Below are 20,717 nucleotides of genomic sequence, written 5' to 3'. Positions count from 1 at the left end.
ACCCAGTGCTCCATGCAATACGTGCCCTCCTTAATACCCAGCCCCGGCCTAGCCCAATCCCCCACCGCCTCCCCTCTGAAACCCTCAGTTTGTTTCCCAGAGTCCATAGGGGAAGACGTTTTTAAACAAACACAATTTGATGAGTTTTGACACATGTATATACCCATGATAATGAACATAGTCATCATTCTCAAAAAATTCCCTGATGCCCTTACAATCCTTCCCTTCCCCAACCGTCCCGTCACCAGGTAATCACTGGTCTACTTTCTGTCTGTCTGTCTATTTTTATGCAAGGGTGCTCTTTATTTTTTTATTTAAATCCAATTAATTAACATATAATGTATTATTTGTTTCAGAGGTAGAGGCCAGTGATTCATCAGTCTCATATAATACACAGTGCTCATTACATCACGTGCCCTCCTTAATGCCCAGCACCCGGTTACCCCATCCCCCACCACCTCCCCTCCAGCAACCCTCAGTTTGTTTCCTATGATTAAGAGCCTCTTATGGCCTGTCTCCCTCTCTCTCATCTTGTTGTATTTTTCCTCTCTTCCCCATGATCCTCTGTTTTGTTTCTTTAATTCCACGTATGCATGAGATCATATGATAATTGTCTTTCTCTGATTAATTTATTTTGCTTAGCGTAATCCCTCCAGTTCCATCTACATCATTGCAAATGGCAAGATTTCATTGTTTTGATGGCTGAGTAGTATTCCATTATACATACCACGTATATACATTCCATTCCATATATACCACATCTTCTTTATCCATTCATCTGTCAATGGACATCTGGGCTCTTTCCATAGTTTGGCTGGTGTGGACATTGCTGCTATAAACATTGGGATGCAGGTGCCCCTTCGGGTCACTATATTTGTATCTTTGGGATAAATACCTAGTAGTGCAATTGCTGGGTCATAGGGAAGTTCTGTTTTTAACTTTTTGAGGAACCTCCAAATTCTTCTCCAGAATTAGATACCAGTTTCCATTCCCGCCAACAGGGCAAGAGGGTTCCCCTTTCTCCTCATCCTTGCCAACATCTGTCATTTCTTGACTTGTTAACGAGGTGGTATCTCATTATGATTTTGATTTGTATTTCCCAAGTGATATTTAACATTTTTCATGTGTCTGTTGTCCATTTGTATGTTTTCTTTGGAGAATGTCTATTCGTGTCTTCTGCCCATTTCTTGCTTGGATTATTTATTCTTTGGGTGTTGAATTTGAGAAGTTCTTTATAGATTTTGGATATTAGCCCTTTATCTGATTAAGACATTTGCAAATATCTTCTCCCATTCCGTGGGCTGCCTCTTAGTTTTTTTGACTGTTTCCTTGGCTGTGCAGAAGCTTTTTATCTTGATGAAGTCCCACAAGTTCATTTTTTCTTTTGTTTCCCTTGCCTTTGGAGATGTGTCATGAAAAAGGTTGCTGTCCTAGAGGTTGCTGCCTATGCTCTCCTCTAGGATTCTGATGGATTCCTGTCTCACACTTAGGTCTTTCATCCATTTGGAGTTTATCTTTGTGTATGGTGTGAGAGAGTGGTCAAGTTTCATTCTTTTGCATGTAGCTGTCCAATTTTCCCAACACCATTTGTTGAAGAGAGCGTCTTTTTTCCATTGGGTATTCAGTCCTGCTTTGTGGAAGATAAATTGACCATAGAGTCGAGGGTCCACTTCTGGATTCTCTGTTCTGTTCCATTGATCTATGTGTCTGTTTTTGTGCCGGTACCATACTGTCTTGATGATTACAGCTTTGTAATATAGCTTGAAGTCTGGAATCATGATGCCTCCAGCTTTGGATTTCTTTTGCAATATTACTTTTGCTATTTGGGGTCTTTTCTGGTTCCATACAAGTTTTAGGATTGTTTGCTCTGGGTCTATGGAAAATGCTGATGGTATTTTGATAGGGATTGTGTTGAATGTGTAGATTGCTTTGGGTAACATAGACATTTTAACAATATTTGTTCTTCCAATCCATGAGCATGGAATGTTTTTCCATTTCTTTGTGTCTTCCTCGATTTCTTTCATAAGGTTCTATAATTTTCAGAGTACAGACCATTTACCTCTTTGGTTCTGTTTATTCCTAGGTAATTTAATGGGTTTTTTGGGCAACTGTAAATGGGATCGATGCCTTCTCTTTCATCTGCCTCATTCTTAGTGTATCAAAATGCAACTGACTTCTGTGCACTGATTTCATATCCTGCCACTTTGCTGAATTCCTGTATGAGTCCTAGCAATTTTTGGGTGGAGTCTTTGGGACTTTCTCCATAGAGTACCTTGTTTGACTTCTTCTTTGCCAGTTTGGATGTCTTTTCTTTCTGTTGTCTGATTGCTGAGGCGAGGACTTCCAGTACTATGTGGAACAACAGCAGTGAGAGTGGACAGCCTTGTCATGTTCCTGACCTTACGGGAAAAGCTCTCAGATTTTCACCATTGAGGATGATATTTGCCATGGGTTTTTCATATGTGGCTTTTATGATGCTGAGGCATGTTCCCTCTATCCCTACACAGCAGAGAGTTTTTATCAAGAAAAGATTTTGTATTTTCTTAAATGCTTTTTCTGCATCAATTGAGAGGATCGTATGGTTCTTGACCTTTCTTTTATTAATGTGGTGTATCACATTGATTGATTTGCAGATGTTGAACCATCCTTGCAGCCCAGGAACAAATCCTAAATGGTCACGGTGAATTATCCTTTTAATGTACTGTTGGATCCTATTAGCTAGTATCTTGGTGAGAATTTTTGCATCGATGTTCATCAGGAATATTGGTCTGTAATTCTCCTTTTTGGTGGGGTCTTTGGTTTGGGGATCAATGTAGTGCTGGCCTCATAGAAAGAGTTTGGAAGTTTTCCTTCCATTTCTATTTTTTGAAACAGCTTCAGGAGAATAAGTTATTAATGCTTCTTTATATGTTTGGTTTCCGCTGGTAGGCCATCTGGTCCTGGACTCTTGTTTGTTGGGAGATTCTTAATTACTGCTTCAATTTCTTTGCTGATTATGGGTCTGTTCAGGTTTTCTATTTCTTCCTGTTTCAGTTTTGGTAGTTTATATGTTTCTGGGAATGCATCCATTTCTTCCAGATTGCCAAGTTTGTTGGCACATAATTGCTCATAATATGTTCTTATAATTGTTTGTATTTCTTCAGTGTTGGTTGTGATCTCTCCTCTTTCGTTTGTGATTTTGAGTCCTTTCTCTTTTCTTTTGGATAAGTCTGGCTAGGGTTTATCAATCTTATTCTTTCAAAGCATGAGCTCCTAGTTTTGTTGATCTGTTCTACTGTTCTTTTGATTTCTATATCATTGATTTCTGTTCTAATCTTTGTTATTTCTCTTCTCCTGCTGGCTTTAGGCTTTATTTGCTGGGTTTTTTCCCCATCTCCTTTAGGAGTAAGGTTAGGATGTGTATTTGAGAATTTTCTTGTTTCTTGAGAAAGATTGGTATTGCTATATACTTCCCTCTTAGGACTACCTTTGCTGCATTCCAAAGGTTCTGAACTGTCGTGTTTTCATTTTCATTTGCTTCCATTTTTTTTTTTAATTCTTTAATTTTCTGCTTGGCGCCTTCATTCTTCAGTAAGATGTTCTTTAAGCTGGGGCGCCTGGGTGGCACAGCGGTTAAGCATCTGCCTTCAGCTCAGGGCGTGATCCCGGCGTTATGGGATCGAGCCCCACATCAGGCTCCTCCGCTATGAGCCTGCTTCTTCCTCTCCCACTCCCCCTGCTTGTGTTCCCTCTCTCGCTGGCTGTCTCTGTCTCTGTCGAATAAATAAATAAAATCTTAAAAAAAAAAAAGATGTTCTTTAAGCTCCATGTATTTGTGGTCTTCCAAATTTTTTCTTATGGTTGACTTTAAGTTTTACAGCATTGTGGGGACACCTGGGTGGCACAGCTGTTAAGCGTCTGCCTTCGGCTCAGGACGTGATCCCGGCGTTATGGGATCGAGCCCCACATCAGGCTCCTCCACTATGAGCCTGCTTCTTCCTCTCCCACTCCCCCTGCTTGTGTTCCCTCTCTCGCTGGCTGTCTCTGTCTCTGTCGAATAAATAAATAAAATCTTAAAAAAAAAAAAAGTTTTACATTATTGTGGTCTGAAAATATGTAGGGAACCATCCCAGTCTTTTGGTACCTGTTGAGACCTGATTTGTGACCCAGTATGTGATCTATTCTGGAGAATGTTCCATGTGCACTTGAGAAGAATGTGCATTCTGCTCCTTTAGGATGAAGTGCTCTGAATATATCTCTAAAGTCCATCTGGTCCAGTGTGTCATCCAAAGCCCTTGTTTTTTGATGCAAAGAGTGAGATCTTGTTGATTGTTGATCTTCTGCTTAGATCATCTGTCCATTGCTCTTTGCAAACTGAAGGGTAAGAAATCAGAGAAAGACAAACCTTATGAGACTCTTGACTCTGGGAAACAACCTGAGGGTTGCGGAAGGGGAGTTGGATGGGCGGATGGGGTAACTGGGTGATGGGCATTAAGGAGGGCACGTGATGTAATGAGCACTGGGTATTATATGCAACTGATGAATCACTAAACTTCACCTCTGAAACATATACTATACATTAATTTTTTTTAAAAAAAAGCAGGTAGATAGAGCAATGGAACAGAAGAGAGAGCCCCCAAATAAATTCACACATACATGGATAAATGATCTTTGATGAGGGTGCCAAGAGTACACAATGAGGAAAGGATAGTCTCTTTAACAATCAACAGAATGAAAAGGCAGTCTATAGAATGGGAGAATCCAATTGCAAACCTTGTATCAGAAAAGAGACTAGGGGCCCTGGGTGGCTCAGCTGATTAAGCATCCAACTCTTGATTTCAGCTTAGGGCATGATCTCAGGGTTATGAGTTCAAGCCCTGCTTTGGGCTCCATACTCATTTTGGATTCTGCTTGAGATTCTCTACCTTGTCCTCTGCCCCACCTACTACTTGCTCACTCTCTCTCTAAAAAATAAAATCTTTAAAAAATAAAAAAGAGGCTAATATCCAAAATATATAAGAAACTGCTACTAATCATTAAAATAAAAGTGTTTAATCCAGGGGCGCCTGAATAACTCAGTTGGTTAAGCATCTGCTTTCTGCTCAGGTGATGATCCCGGAGTCTTGGAATCAAGTCCCACATCAGGCTCCCTGCTCAGCAGAGTCTGCTTCTCCCTCTGACCCTCCCTCCTCTTGTGCTTTCTCTCGCTCTCTCAAAATAAATGAATCTTTTAAGAAAGTGTTTCACCCAACATAAAAATGGGCTAAATATTTCAATAGACATTTTTCCAATGAAGAAATACAAATGGCTGACAGACATATGAAAAGCAGCTCAGCATCATTAATCATCAGAGAAATCCAAATCAAAGGACAATATCATGTCACCTGTTAGGATGGTTTATATATATGTTGGTAAGAAAATGGAAATTTGAACATTCATATACTGTTAGTGAGAATGTAAAATGGTACAGCCATTATGGAAAACAGTACTGAGTTTCCTCAGATAATTGCAAATAGAACCACCATATGATCCAGTAATCACATATCTAGGGATACATCCAAAGGAAATGAAATCAGTAGATGACCCTAGTATTTGTTATGATAGTCACCAACTCCTGTGTCGTGTTGAATTCAGAGGAAATAATTTTATCTTCCATCACTATTATGTTAACTATAAACTGTAAGTGTCCTTCATCAAGTTGACAAAGTCTTTCTTAATTCTTATTTTGCTGAGAGTTTTTAAAATCTTGAATGTATGTTGAATTGTCCTAAGTGCTTTTTCTGTATCTGCTGAAATGATCAAGATTCTTCTTCTTCAGTCCATTGACTTGGGAATTACTGTATCAGTTTCCCATTGCTGTAACCAATTACCACAAATGTATTGCCTTCAAACCTCATAAATATAGTGTCTTACACTTCTGCAGGTTAGAGTCTCATATGGGCCTCACTGGACTAAAATAAATACGTCTGTAGGGTGTTCCTTTTTGGAGGCGCTGGGAGAGAATCTGGTTCCTGGCTTTTTCTAGCTTCTAGAGGTTGTCTACACTCCCTGCTTAGTTGCCCCTTCCACCTCTAATGCCAGCAATAGCTGACTGACTGCCCCACATCCTAGTGGACTCTTCTGCTGCACTTCCACTTTTAATGACCTTGTGACCACTTGGATAATCCAGGATCATCTCCTGATTTTAATGTGAGCTGATTGGCAACCTAATTCCATCTGCAACTTTAATTCCCCTTCCCCATGTAAGGCAACATGCGGGCAGATTCCAAGGATTAGAACATGGACATTTGTGGGGGGCATCATTCTGCTAGAGATGGTACCCAGGGCTGAGTGTCAAGGAGCAGGGACATATATGAATGCAGGAGCCCATCTCCCCATGGTGCCTAGGGAGAGAATAAGAGGGACTTAGGGTTGCCCCTTTCTGGAATCTCAGGGAGCAGAGCTCTTGAGCATCTATACACGACCTGTGCCCCTCTCATTGTGCTCCTCACTTTCTGCACAGATGAGAGCTGAACTTTTCTGGGTGGAAGATTTGTGGGGGGCCCCTCATTCAGCTCTGGTCCACTCCCTCATTCACCCAACTCACTGTTCTACTTGTCCCTCCCCCATGCCAGGGTCTGTGGTCCAGGTGGGGTTGACTCAGCCACCCTCAGTGTCCAAGGGCCAAGGAGAGATGGCCACCAACACGTGCACTAGGGGAGCAGCTCAGCTTCAGCAACACCTGGGCTTTGTTGCCAAACTCCTGACCCCCAGATTTGCAATTGCCTCTCAGAAGAGCTTCCTGGGCTCCAGGTCAGGCAGCCAGGCTTCTTGATCTCTGGGCTTCAGCCTGGAAAAGAGGCTGATTATTACTGCTTAGTGTGGGACAGCAGCTTGATGCCTACATTGTCCTCAAGGCCCACAGGGAAGTGAGATAAAAACCTGTTGGCTGTCTGTACCTTCTCACTGTCCAGAGTTATTGCTGTCATTTTGTGGGCAAGTGGCTGCTGCTGAGTTCTGGAGTAGTGTAATGGGGGCCGTCCTTTCTCCTCTGGTTCTCTGATACTGTGTGGTTGATGCACCCCCATTTCTAAGATCCTGGGTATGGTTTGCTGACCCAGCTGTCCACAATTTCTGGAGCTTTTGGTCAGATCACTCAGTCCTGCACTGGAAGTATTGGTGTGGATTATTATGTTAGTGACTGGAACCAGCTTTGCTCTGGGAAAAAAATGCAGAGTCCCTCTTCTTCCCTTGAAAGTTCTGCTTCCCTCCAATTTCCTGATACCATATGTGTACACCCAAACAACAGACCCAATCAACCCTTGGGTCCAGTATCAGGCAGAGGTTAACTGGCGTGTGCCAAAGAGGGCTGGGTGGTCCCTCCCATTCCTCAGAGTGGAGCACCCACAAGATGTGCTTAGCGCTCTCTCCCTCTCCTTGAGGCCTTCCCTATTTTGTCCCCCAATCAGGAATGATGGAGAGAGAGCAACACAGGATGAGGTGAAGGGGATCCCCCTGACTGCCACAGTGGAAAGTGGGTTGGTCTTGGCTGATCTGTCATGGTCTTTGGTCCTTCTGTTGTTCTTTTTTTTTTTTTTTTTTAAGATTTTATTTATTTATTTGACAGAGAGATAGGCAGTGAGAGAGGGAACACAAGCAGGGGGAGTGGGAGAGGAAGAAGCAGGCTCCCAGCAGAGGAGCCCAATGTGGGACTCGATCCCGGAACGCCGGGATCACGCCCTGAGCCGAAGGCAGACGCTTAACGACTGCGCTACCCAGGGGCCCCTTCTGCTGTTCTGAATCTGGAACAAGTTCTCTCTGAGGTTGGGTTCCCTCTGGATCCCCCTCTACAGTGATCTACAATGGAGGAAGAAGCTGTGGAGGTCACTTCACTGAGTACAAGGCTGTGGAAGAGGCTGCAGTCTTAAGAGGAGGCTCCTGGGCAGTGAAGAGACCCCACTCTGGGAGGAGGGGATAGTGGACAGGTGGATGGGCATGCAACTCTCTCTCCAAGGTCCCCTTCTGTATGTACATCTGGCCGTAACACAGCAGGAGGAGTTGTGGGCCTGCCTTGCCACAAACCCCTGGGGTACATCAGCTGTGGGAGGCCATCAAGGGGAGGGGAAGGATCTGCATGACTTCCCTGTCCTCCCTTTGAGTGGGGCCAGTAGGTAAAATCAACTTTGGGCCCCGCGGGAAGCAGAACTCGAAGGGTCTTTCCATCACAGCCTCGTCCTCTTTCCTCCCCACTCCTCTCACTCTCTGCTCAGGTGATTTGTTGACAGTGGATCAGGGGAGGCCCTGCCACTTCCTTCTTATAGACATCATATGACCTCAGACTCACCATCCCTGTGTCTCTTTCCATTTCAGGGCCCTGGGCACAGTCTACACCGTCTCGGGAATCTCAGTGTCGGGGTCTCCTGGACAGAGAGGTGCTGTGTCTCGCACTGGGCTCGCAGTGCGTCATTGGACTTTGGCACAGGATGAATGCTGTCCTCAAAACTGTGACCCTCTGAAGCCCCCGCACTTAGCTTCCTCTGGTATTCTGGTGATGCATGCTGCTTCAGTTAGTTGTGAAAAGTCCTATTCAACGGAAAACTGAGTATATTTAGAATGATGTGTTCATTGAATAGATCGATGTAAGAAGTGACCTCTAAGGATTCATGTGTGAGTTCTTTTCTCTAGGAAATTGTCTTGATGACTCATCCCATGTCTTCCGTGACTATAGGATTAACCATGCTTTTTTGCCTCAATTTGGACAAGTCACTTAACTCCTTTGCAGGTAGGCTGCATGCAGAGGTGACCAAACTTATTTTACAAGTTTGGACTAAATGAACAAATGCATTGACTGCTTAGGACATGTGGAAGACCCCTGAGGGTGGGTCTTTGGAAAAACCCTGAGAGACCGTGGTCAACCTGGCCGGGAGGGCAGGGACACCGCAGTGCTACTATGTATCCTACATCCTCTAGACTCCAGGAGAGACATCCAGCTGTAGCCACCCATGTTTTAAGAAAAAGTGGCAGGGAAAAAGACAAAATGTCAGACACAAAAGAAAGAACTGAGAAAATAATGCCCATAACATAGGATGACTGGGGTTGACTGTGACAATGGAGAGAGACAGCTGTGACAAGACAAGGATCTCAGAGCTGCAGAGAGGCGCATGCCTCTCTGAGTGATCATGATTTGCTCAGAGGACATGACCCAGTAATGTGAGACTAGGCTGTCAGTAGGCCACCAACCAACATTTAGTGAAGGGTAGCATGACAGATACATCCCAAGATCTTACATGAATACAACTTTTCTCTCTCCTCACAAATGCCCCCTTGAGGAATGACTGTTAGTCCTGTTTTCGACATGAGGAGACGTCTCCTAGAAATGTTTTTTGATCCTGCTGTGTGTCATGTGGTGTGAATGGCAGAGCGAGGCATGGTGCAGACCATGCAGATTCAGATCCTGCACCCTCCCCACTGCAACGTGTTGTCCTCACTGCACTGTCTCTGGAGAATCTCTGTCCCGTTCACCAGGTGCAAGGAGGTAAGTGCAGGATTACTGGTAAGAACTTCACATTCTCTCCCTCCATGGATCCTAATTATTCTTGGGAAGATATACATAAAATAACCACACAATAAAAAGTTCAACTAATAGGAGATCCCTGAAAAAGATGACCTGGGCACAGCTCTAGTCAGGGAGATTTTGGGAGGTTCTCTGGAAGAGGGGCTGACTGAACCCCTATCTGAGGAATGCATTCAGGGTAACTTGGGGTGCAGCCTGGGTAGTGGCTGGAGTGGGCAGTGGAGGAGGAGGTGATGCCTGCAGAAAGAACATCGTATGGATGGAATCAGGAGGCGATGAGGAAAGTTTGAGGACGAGGCGATGGGAGGTCAATGTGACTGGAGCTGTTTCGCAGTCAACAGACAACTCGTAACCAACCAAGCAAACCGCATGCTGCCTAGACACAGCTCAGTGCGGTCAACTCAAAGCCACAGTAATGCTGTCGTGAGGCTCAGACTTCCACTGTGACATGAGGCCCAGCGAGAAGCCGAGTCCTTCCCAACCCGTCTGCTGCACACACGTCAGTGTGATGTACGTGTCTGGAGTGGTCTCCAGGCAAACAGGATGATGAAAATCAGCTACTTCCTCTTGACTGCTCTAGCGAGGCCTTGGGCAATTTGGAGCAATTTTACATGTATTTTTTTAATTTTTTTTTAAAGATTTTATTTATTTGACAGAGAGAGAGACAGCGAGAGAGGGAACACAAGCAGGAGGAGTGGGAGAGGAAGAAGCAGGCCTCCCGCCAAGCAGGGAGCCCGATGCGGGGCTCGATCCCAGGCCCCTGGGATAATGACCTGAGCCGAAGGCAGACGCTTAACGACTGAGCCCCCCCGGTGCCTGTACATATATTTTAAAGATACAGTGTGGATTTAGAATGATAGGCAGTTTTACACCATATCTTGGAATCTCTGTATATCTTCATGTTTTCTTTCTATATAGTACAAGCCTTATCAAGATAAGTAAAATATACATGACCAAAGATAATTGATTTTATTCCCAAATAACTTTCTCTATGACTGTGAAGATGAATTAAGTAAACTTACAAGTTCAAGAAATCATACATATATTAAATATCCAAACTCTACCATTACAAAATTGTGCATATGATAAGCTTTAGTTTTTTTTAAGTTGGAGGAAGAATATAACAACAAAGCCCTGTTTAATGACCTAAATTCAACCTGAGGATCTGGTTGGTCACTATTATCCAGAGGTGCCACGTCATATTATTCAGTATACGATTTTAAGAAAATTCTTTTATTTTTTTAAAATTTAATTCCTTTTAAAGTGACGCTCTATTTTGAAGTTGAGTTTCATGTCTGTGACCTAACAGTGTGCACACAACTGCATGAGGAGTCTCTCTGAGACACAGTTTACGTTGAACTGTGATTCCTGCAAACACCTGAGGATAATCAGTCACGGACTGTGGCTTGAGTATGAGTATGATGTGGTGAGTGACTTTAGTGCAAATGGCAGCTTAAAGACCTCCAAAAATTCTCTCCTCAAAAAAAAATCAATGAGGAAACTGGCAAAAATTGCCACCAACATCTTAAGAACTCTGGAAATAAACTCAAACTTGCAGCAGTAGAGGGAATGTTGATACTGGTGGAAGAGGGAGGAAAAAAAACAGGTGAGTCTCAGTCAGAACCATGAGTTTTGTGCTGTTTTAACATGGCCTAGTCCCATCCCCTGCCCTGTGGCTGCAGAGTAGTTCAGAAAACTAAAGCCCATGTTCACAGTGAAAGACAGCAATGCGGCAGCCACTGGAGAGAACAGAATGGGTCCGGAGCTCCCTCAAAACCTCATTTCTAGAGAATTACCACTAATGGGTCTGAGGGATGTCTGCAAGACCCTACTTGTTTGACTGTTTGTGTTTAATCTCACTTGGAGCTTGCCCAGAACAAAAAGCCTTTTCCCAGCATAATTGTCAAAAAAGAAATTATAGGCAGTTGCTTAACTTGTGGTTGGTTGGTTAAAGTGATAGATATTAGTTGGAGCAAACAATAGAGTAATAGAAAGCTTACAAGGACCACCAAAAAATGAGATTTCCATGAGGGGATCTGAAAAGTTCTGACTTATTCTTACGAATCTAGAACACTGTAAGCATACCCAGGAGAGACCCTAGAAGGCCCTTAGCTCTCCCCCTGCCTGACCTGGATGTTCTGCACAAGCAACAATGAAGGTTTTCAGCTACCAGCTGAATTTTGAAGATACGATTCAACATGCTCACGAAGCCCTTCGACAAAGACTGAATGACTTAGTTCTAGGCTGTTCGTGAGATCTCTCTCCGGCCAATAGCTGACCGCCATAGAGCTGAGCAGGGACTACAGTGGTCACACGTGACAAAGAATACAGACTTTGGAGAATTAGTTCATTAAAGTCACTAATGAGAAAGCAATGACAAAAAATAGCAAAGCCAACAAATCCTAGGGAAGAGTGAGAATCCGATTTCTAGAGTTGTCATATGATATTATTTTAAATAACCAATTTACAGTCCCCCTCCCCAGTAACAAGATACCTGCAGGGAAACCAGAAGTCTGACTGTGCAGAAAAAAGTTGGCATACCAGGGCCAAGTGTGCTTTCCTATGACAGGCCTGCTTGTCAGACTGACCCTGTCTGAAGTCTGGGAACTTGGAATCAAGAGGGTCCCCACCATTCTCTGGTAAGTGTGGCTTGCTGTGCCTAGACTGTTGGTGCAAACCCTGTGGTTTATGCAGCACATATCTTTGCTGATAGAACTCTGAAATTCAGGTATGTGCGAGGCAGAGGGTGCCTAAATGACCAGTTCCCACTAAAAACCTCTGAGTACAAAGTCTCTAATGAGCTTTCCTGGAAGATGTTTCACACTTTATTGCTGGAGGAATGAAGTGTACCTTTGTGATGCCACTGGAGCAGTTCTCTTGAAAGCTTGTGGCTGGTTTTCTCTGAACCTCCCATGCACCTTTCCCTTTGCTTATTTTGCATAGTGTGCTTTCACTGTAATAAATCACAACTATCAGGATGGCTATATACTGAGTTCAGTTAGTCTTTCTAGAGGGACGGATGTTGGAGGTGCTCTTGGGCTGTCCCCCACACATAAGCTGATATACAAGGAGAAAAAAGCAATGAATACACACTGTCCCTAAGCAAAGTCCAGACACTGGACTTACGAGACAGATACTTTGTATCAGCTCTTTTAAGTATATGTAAAGAATTAAGGGAAATGATATTTAAAGAACTAAAACATAGTATGAGACTTATATCTCTCCAAGTAGAGAATAACAATAAAAAAGATGTGAATTATAAAAGAGAAACAGATATTCTGGAGTTGAAAAGTATAGTAACAACTGAAAATGTCACTAAAGGGGCTTGTATTCACTTCCTAGGACCGCTGTAAGAAATTACTACACTCTACATGGGCTAAAACAATAGAAATTTACTCTTTCACACGTCTGAAGGCTGGAAATCTGAAGTCAAGCTATAACTTAGGCTCTGTTTCCTATTGAAAGAGCTAGAGAACTATCTTTCCTTGCCCCTTGCTATCTTTTGGTAGTTTCTGGAAATTCATGGCTTTCCTTGGATTGCATCTGCATCACTCTAAACCCTGCCTCTGTCATCACATGGTGGCTTTCTCCCCTCTGTGTCTGTGTGTCCAAACCTCCCTGCTCTTATAAGGACAGCAGCCATTCAATCAGGGCACACTCTAATCCAGTGTAACCTTATCTTGATTATATCTGCAAAGACCTTATTTCCAAATAAGGATACTTTCACAGGTACTGTGGGGTACAACTTTAATGTATAATTTGGGGAGACACAAAGCCACAACAAAGCTGAACAACAGATTTGAGCAGGAAAAAGACAAAAATTTGAAGATACATTAATAGAGATCCAGTCTGATGAACAGTGAGTTAAAAAATATGGATGGGAGAAAAAAATAGCAGAGCCTCGCGGACCTGTATAATACAATAAGCATGCCAACATATGCACAAAGAAAAGTCCCCAGAAAAATAAAAGACAGGGAATGAAATATAAAATAAGTAAAAGATAAAATAAATAAAAGAGAGGGACAGTGAAGATATGTGAAGGAACAATAGCCAAAATCTCACCAAATTTCATGAGAAACATTAATAAAAATATTCAAGAAGTTCAAAAAAGTCCAAGCAGGATAAACCCACCTCATAATAAAATTGTTCAAGGCCAAAGACAAAGAGAAAATCATGAAAGCAACTAATCATTTACAAAGGCTCCTCAATTTTATGGCTAATTTTCATCAGAAACCAGAGGCCAGAAGGCAGTGGGATGACATGAAAAGTGCCAAAAGACAGAAACTGTCAGCCAAGAGCTCTGCATCTAGCAGATGTCTTTCAGTAATAAAGGAGACATTGAGACATTCCCAGATAGCATCTGAGAGAACCCACTGCTTTCACAAGGCCTACAAAGAAATACTAAGGGCCCTTCAAGCTGAAATGAAAAGACAACAGAGTAACTTAATTCTACATGAAGAAATAAAGAGCTGCATAGGTTCATATACAAGAAAGTGTAAATATATAAGTATGTATATGTTGGCTAATGAATTTAAATAAAAAATATAAAAGTATGTAAGATGTGTATAATTGTAAACAATGTATTATTTTCTCCTGATTTAAAAGGCACCACCTGAAGTCAATATTATAAACATGCTGACGAGCACACAGTGTATAAAGATATAATTTGTATGACCATGGCAATAAGGGGAGGGTGTGCATTGAATCTACATGAAGGTAGTTTCTATATGCCATGGAAATTAATCTGGTATTAATCCAATTAGAATGTTATAATTTAAGGTGTTAATTATAATCTGAGGGAAGCTACTAAGAACATAACCCAGAATATATAGCAAAAGAAGCACCATGGAAATGTATTCGGTACGCTAGAACATAACATAAAAAACCGGTAATGGAGGACTATTAGAAAAGAGATGACATATACAGCCAAAAAACCAAACCAAAACAAAAAACAGATACCAATGCTAGCTGATTAGTAATTAAATATTCATGGATTATATACTCCAATTCAGAGGCAGATATTGGCAGAATGGATTAAAAAAAACCCTATAATCTCTATTTGCTGCCTATGAGGGAGTCACGCTTTAAGTCTAAGACAGAGGTTGAAAATAAAAGGAAAATAAATGCTAAGCAAGTAGTAACCAAAAGAGAACGAGACTGGCTTTGATAATATAAGACAAACTTTTATGACATTTTTCTTCTAGAAAAAAAAAGGACATTTTATAATGACAAAAGGGCCCATCCTTCGAGATTATGAACGTTTTACAAGAGAACTCCAAAATATATAAAACAAACTGACAAAAATGAAGAGAAACAGACCCCTCAACAATTGGAGGCTTCAATATTCAACTTCCAATAGTGAAAAGTCATTTCTTGTGATGCTCACAGGGTGGGAGGAGTAGGGGCTGAGATCCATATTTCATGGTGCAGGTACTGAAATTTAGAGATTAAGTGACTTTCTCAGAGTTGCAGCTCAACTGCAACTGAATGATGGTTCTGAGTCAGGGGATACAGACGGTTCCCTGGAGATAGAGATCCCTGATCACCTGAATACGAGATCAGGTCCTGGACACCTGAATTGAGCCCTTTCCTCACTCCCTTGCTCATATCCTCTTGCCCCAAGGTTTCTGCAGGCAGACACCTGGTATGTCAAGGAGGTGCCTGCACCAAGAGGATGGCTCAAATCCTGACCCAACTCCTGGCTCTGTGTTTCAATCCCTGACTCAAAATACATTGTCTTTCCTCCAAATGAAGAACAACCCCTGATGGAGTGGGGGGATCTGAGCATGTCTCCATCTCCCCTCACTTGCCCCCAGCACTTGATTCTATCTGCTGCCTTTCAGTGAGACTCCCTGGTGGTCAGGTGATCACCCTGAATGACCAGTAGTCTGCTTGCCTCCCAACTGGCTCAGAACCCAGGACATTCTAAACCAACTGCCCACGTGACAGTTGCCCAAAGAACTAGCTTCGTCTTCAACTGACCAAACTTGGATGATGAGCAGTTCATTAACTAGGAGAGGGGTCTGCCAGGCTGGACTTTTGTGGCTTAGTGGATGAAATCTACACACCTCCAGTGTCTCCCTGACTATCTGACCACCCTCAGAGCAGCCACTACGGAAGGCATGGCTGAGAGCAGGAAGTAGCCACACTGGCCCTTGAGTATGCACCTTCCCTGCTCACTCCTTCCTTTCCAACATCCAGTGTCTTTTGTACAAACTACAGTCCTTCTTCTTGAATCTAATTACTGATTTTACTCCCATGCCACCTTCAATGGAGTAGTTAGTGGGGGTGATATTTGTGGCCCTACCATGTTGTTTGGTCAGATGCCCATTTCAATGTGGCTGAACCACTGTGGGCACAGCCAGCAGAACAGTGGACAGCCAGCAGATCTTCTTAAACACAAATAGTTATATTGTGAATCCCGTGTTTGAATCCCTTATGATCTTTTTCTTTTTATAACCTGAGCCACAATCCTAGAAAACATACTGAAAATAGAACTGTTGATATGCAGCTGAGAGAAGACCCTGGGAGCACATTCATTCATTCCTATGCTGCACTTCTGTTCTATGAGCAAAGAGGGGTATTATGATCTGTGATGGGGCTGTGATTTCATGAGGATGAGACAATGTAGAAAGGCAGCACAGCACAGGGACGGAGAGAGAGAGAGAGCATGAGAGCTGGTGTCTGGTGGCTGGTATCAACTCATGCTAGAAGACACATGTACCTGGGAAAGTTACTTAACCCCTTTGTCCCTGGTTCCCTGTTCTGCGGCATGAGGCCTATTTACTAGTATTCCCTTACGAAGCTTAATATAAGACAGTCCAGACAGCACCTGGAGAAAATGACCGGTGCTGCGTAAGTGCTGTGTAAGTGTTCCAGCATTAACTGTCTGCAAGAATAAGCAAGGAACACAGGAGTGGCTGCCTCCGGAGAGGAAACTCGAACGGATACAGGGCAGGGGAGGGTGCAAGGTGACATTTCAGCCCTCACATGGGCATGATGCTTTACAGCTCATGGAGAGTATCTGTCATCATTTCCTGTCATCCCCCATCATCCTCATGGGTTATGCAGGGTAGGTGCTGTGACCCCTGTTTTGTGATTCATGGCTCTAAATTGTAGAGATTTTAAATGACGCCTGGAGTCACAAGGCTGATGACAGATCTGAGATAGGAAAGTAGTTGTTTCCTTGGGGACAGAGATCCCTGAACAACCCCCACCGCCTTCCCTGAGTCCTCCAGATCATGTGCTGGACTTCTGAACCAAGGGCTACCCTCCCTCCATTCCCCAAATTTTCCTGCCCCAAAGTTGCTGCCAGGACATAGAAGGTGCTGGAGCCAAGAGAAGGGCACATGCCTCCACCCAAACATTTCAATCTCTGACCCAAAAGCTATGATATTTTCCTGAAAGGAAGTCCCTTTAACAGGTCAGGGGGAAAATCCCTCCTCCTCCCACATCATCACACATCAGCTGCCTCAAGGCAGACCGACGGTGTGACCAGTGCTCTGCTTGACTCCTATGTGGCCCAGAGCCCAGGATTTTCCAAGCCAACTTGCACATATAACTCCTCTCTAATGAATCAGCTTGGCCTTCAAGAACCAACCCTGGATGAACCACTAGCTAATGAGGAAAGTGACCTGATGGACTGGTGCTTTGCTGGTTTAATAGATGAAGCTGACATGTCCTCCACTCTCTTCTGACCACTGATCTGAGCAATAGCCTGAGCAGGCAGAGCCTACACTCTGAGTGTGCACTTCCCGCTCCCCAAACTCTGAAGTCTCTGTAGACTCCTCACCCTTCTCTAGACCTTGCAGTTGCAGGGAGAGAGTTTCTTCCCTCTGCCACCAAATGTTCATTCCACCAACCCAATGGCATTGTCCCTTCTCACCACTGTCCCAGGCAGCACCCAAACACCCAGTAATCCTGTTCACATCAACCAATGGAAATCACTCCATGAAATCCCAGTTTCATTCCTTTATAAAAACTCTGTGGATTTATAGACCGCTGATGTTTGGTTTTGGATCTTGACATCTACATTCAGAAGAGTTAACCTGTGATTTCCCTTTACTGTGATGTCTATTGCTAGGTGGCATCCAAATTCTCCTGATCTGATGAAAGCAGTGTAGGTGTGTTCCCTCTGCATATGTTCTCTGGAAGAGGATGTCGGAGAGTGGCATCACTTCTAAAACACTTTGTAGAAATCAGAGGAAACGATCTGTGCCTGAGTTTGTTTTGTAGAAAAAAATAGTTTTACATTTGTTTTTTAATTGTTTACTTTACATATTGTAAAGTCCCCGAATCTTAAATGTCTAGCTTTATGGTTTCCTGTAATATAAATGCATCTGTTGCCAACACCAATTTGACACACAGAGCATCTCCAGGACCCTGGCAGCCTCCTATAGAAGGACTTAAGAATAATATCTAACTTATTAGGTTACATGAATAAAATCATCTACTCCATGTATAGTCTAGGCACGACGATTACACATAATTAGCTCAGAAAGAGTGTGGCAGCGTCCTTGGAAGGTAGTTATGTTGCCTGTATGTACTATTACCACCACCCTGTCTCCGCTTTTGTGGCCGCATGCATCAGCGGTCACCCCAGTGTTTGGTTGGTTTTCCTGCGGTGCCAACAAGGAAGTTAGGGAAGCAACGGAGAACATGTGCACTCGTTTGCTTTACCATTTTCATCCCAAGCGCCCTGCACTCACATTTCCTCTTCCTGTTCTTCTTTGCCCCAATTTGCTTTGTCTTTTCCTTCTTTTGAGTCCATTACAAAAAAATTTGTTCACAGCTGAAAGGAAGACAAGAATCAGGCATAACCAGAGCCACCCAGGGCAGGTAGCCATTAAGTGGAGGATGCTGAGAGCAGATCCAGAATTCCCGGGGCCCCTCCAGCAGGGACCCTTCCGACTCCCAGCCCAGCTCCTGGCTGGGGCCATTCAGGGCTGCTCAGCAGGAGTCCGTGGTACAGACCCAGCGTAAGGGGCCAGAGCAACACTAAGAATGTGAATGAGGTAGGCTGCAGGAGGTTTGATAGACATTGATCCAAGGACCTTAAGTGCCTGTATGAGACCACATACTACAGGATGAGAATTATAAAGAGGGAATGGGGGAAGAGCTACAAAGAGGAGCTTATAGATAGCAAAAACAAAGTGAAAAGAGATGAAAGAGGAAATAAATTGCATGCACAGTTTTGCTCCCTGCATGTAATCCTGTGCATGGATAATTGTAGGAGTGGGGAGGAGGAAGCCTTGGGAAAGGACGGGGACAGTCAGGGTTGGGGTGAGAACTTGGACCCACTGCTCCTGGCAGGATAAAGGCCGACCTGGGGATGACTCTGTCTTCACCTCTGCAATGAGGGAATGGGTCTCTGTGATCTGCAACATATTTTTTCCAGCCTTCAAATTTCATAACTGTGACCATGAATGAACTCCTGTGTCATCTTGTCCTTACAAGAAGGCAGTCACTATCCGCATGCATTTCTGTGTGTGATGTTGCCTTCCTCAGTACTCATGACTCAGTACTCCCCTTCCACTGCTCTCCACTATTTAGTGTTCATCGTCCTTCTCCGTGTCAGCCTCTACCAGCCATGTTATTTTAAAATATGGGGACACCGGAGGAATGATCATGGGTACACTGCCACCCTCCCTCATCAATCAATTGATCAATTAACCAATCCATCCAAACCCAGGGGGCACCTGTAATGGGACTGGGGTTTTGTTGGGCCCTATGGGACAGAATGGCAATGAGTTCCACATACTACCTGTCCTGTGCCTGGGGTAATTGCAGTTACTTGAAGATCGTTCTCAAAAAATCCCATAGGTTTCCTAGCCCCCTAGAGAGCATGAACATGAAATCAGAAGTAAGCTAACTTGTCTAAATTCCCTTAGTCTATACGTGGGGCAACAGGGGCTCTACAGCTGATGCGATCACATAAACAGACACTACCTGCCACAGTTTGCCCTGAACCTTGGAAGGACTGGGAGGGTGGGCTTTGGGCAGGCCTGGGGTAGGCATGACCAAGGTGTGGGGGGCAGGGCCAATGTGTGGCTGAGGCAGTGGGTTCTGAGAGGAGCACTGACTCCCTGCCCTGCTGCCCAGAGAGAGGTCGTGTCCTGTGGCCAATGCCAGGTCACCGGGTCAGCAGGGCTGTAAAAGCGGGTGTGTGAAATGGGCCCAGCAGCTCCTCATACAGTCCTCTAGAATCCCTGCCGGCCATGGAGGGTCTCCAGGGCAGCTGCACATGGGCCTCTTTCAGATGGAAGCACATTCACAGTTCAGACTTGGGTGAGGTATGGAGGCTGGGATGAGCTAAAGCACATTGGAGCATATGCATAATTGCAGAGGAAAGATTCTTCAACTCACCTAGCTATGGAAGTGGCCTTTAAGGAGGAGCAAACAGGACAGGAACATAATGTTACTAGTCCTGTACGTTAAAAGGGAGAGAGTTGACCTCTCATCTACCTCCTGGCTCATGCTAGAACTTTGTATCCAGATTCAAGTGTCTGTTGGGTCGCACAGGATTACATCCATCAAGGTTAATAACAAGAAAGATACCAAAATCCCAAGAGGTGCTAATGAAACAGAACCTAAGCTTTGACATCTGGCAGTGGGAAAGAGAAGGAAGTACAGGTTTCATGGGAAAGAATTCTTTTTTTTTTTAAAGATTTTATTTATTTATTCGACAGACATAGAGACAGCCAGCGAGAGAGGGAACACAAGCAGGGGGAGTGGGAGAGGAAGAAGCAGGCTCATAGCGGAGCAGCCTGATGTGGGGCTCGATCCCATAACGCCGGGATCACGCCCTGAGCCGAAGGCAGACGCTTAACCGCTGTGCCACCCAGGCGCCCCCATGGGAAAGAATTTTTAAATAGGAAAGCAAAAATGATTGCAAACACAGCACACCTGATGCCTATGGACTCCATTCCTCTTACTAATATGTCATTAAAATATGAAATGAACAAATTAGACTTGTACATATATTTCCCTACCCCTTCTGCTTTCCTATCCACCTTCCTCAGTCTCCAGAGCAGCAGGTGCAACCCAACTGTACCCGGAACCCTCTTGCATTGCTTCCTACCTGAGTGTTGTTCCCTACCTGGAGAGTCATCCTCCTCACTGCTGGAATCTTGAATGCTCTCCACAAGAAAATCTATAGACACCCAAATATGATATATAGAAACAC

The 20,717-nt window shown here is 43.8% G+C and overlaps 1 protein-coding gene across 18 annotated transcripts in view; it reads right to left on the bottom strand.

Annotated features, from left to right (window-relative positions):
* The window catches only part of LOC125280891 (ral guanine nucleotide dissociation stimulator-like), a 31,754-nt gene that overhangs the window by 4,407 nt on the left and 6,630 nt on the right, over positions 1 to 20,717 (bottom strand). For 11 of the 18 annotated variants that reach the window (XR_008960246.1, XR_008960241.1, XR_008960245.1 and 8 more), the window contains one exon: positions 283 to 18,323. The gene's annotated coding sequence lies outside the window, so the exon portion shown is untranslated. Of the gene's footprint in view, positions 1 to 282; positions 20,685 to 20,717 lie in introns of those variants that run through there. The other 7 variants (XR_008960238.1, XR_008960250.1, XR_008960244.1 and 4 more) reach the window with 6 other exon arrangements.

This window comes from Ursus arctos, unplaced genomic scaffold (assembly GCF_023065955.2).
Source record: "Ursus arctos isolate Adak ecotype North America unplaced genomic scaffold, UrsArc2.0 scaffold_198, whole genome shotgun sequence".
In the NCBI taxonomy this organism is placed as follows: domain Eukaryota; kingdom Metazoa; phylum Chordata; class Mammalia; order Carnivora; family Ursidae; genus Ursus; species Ursus arctos.
This window is presented reverse-complemented; position numbering and strand designations above follow the sequence as displayed.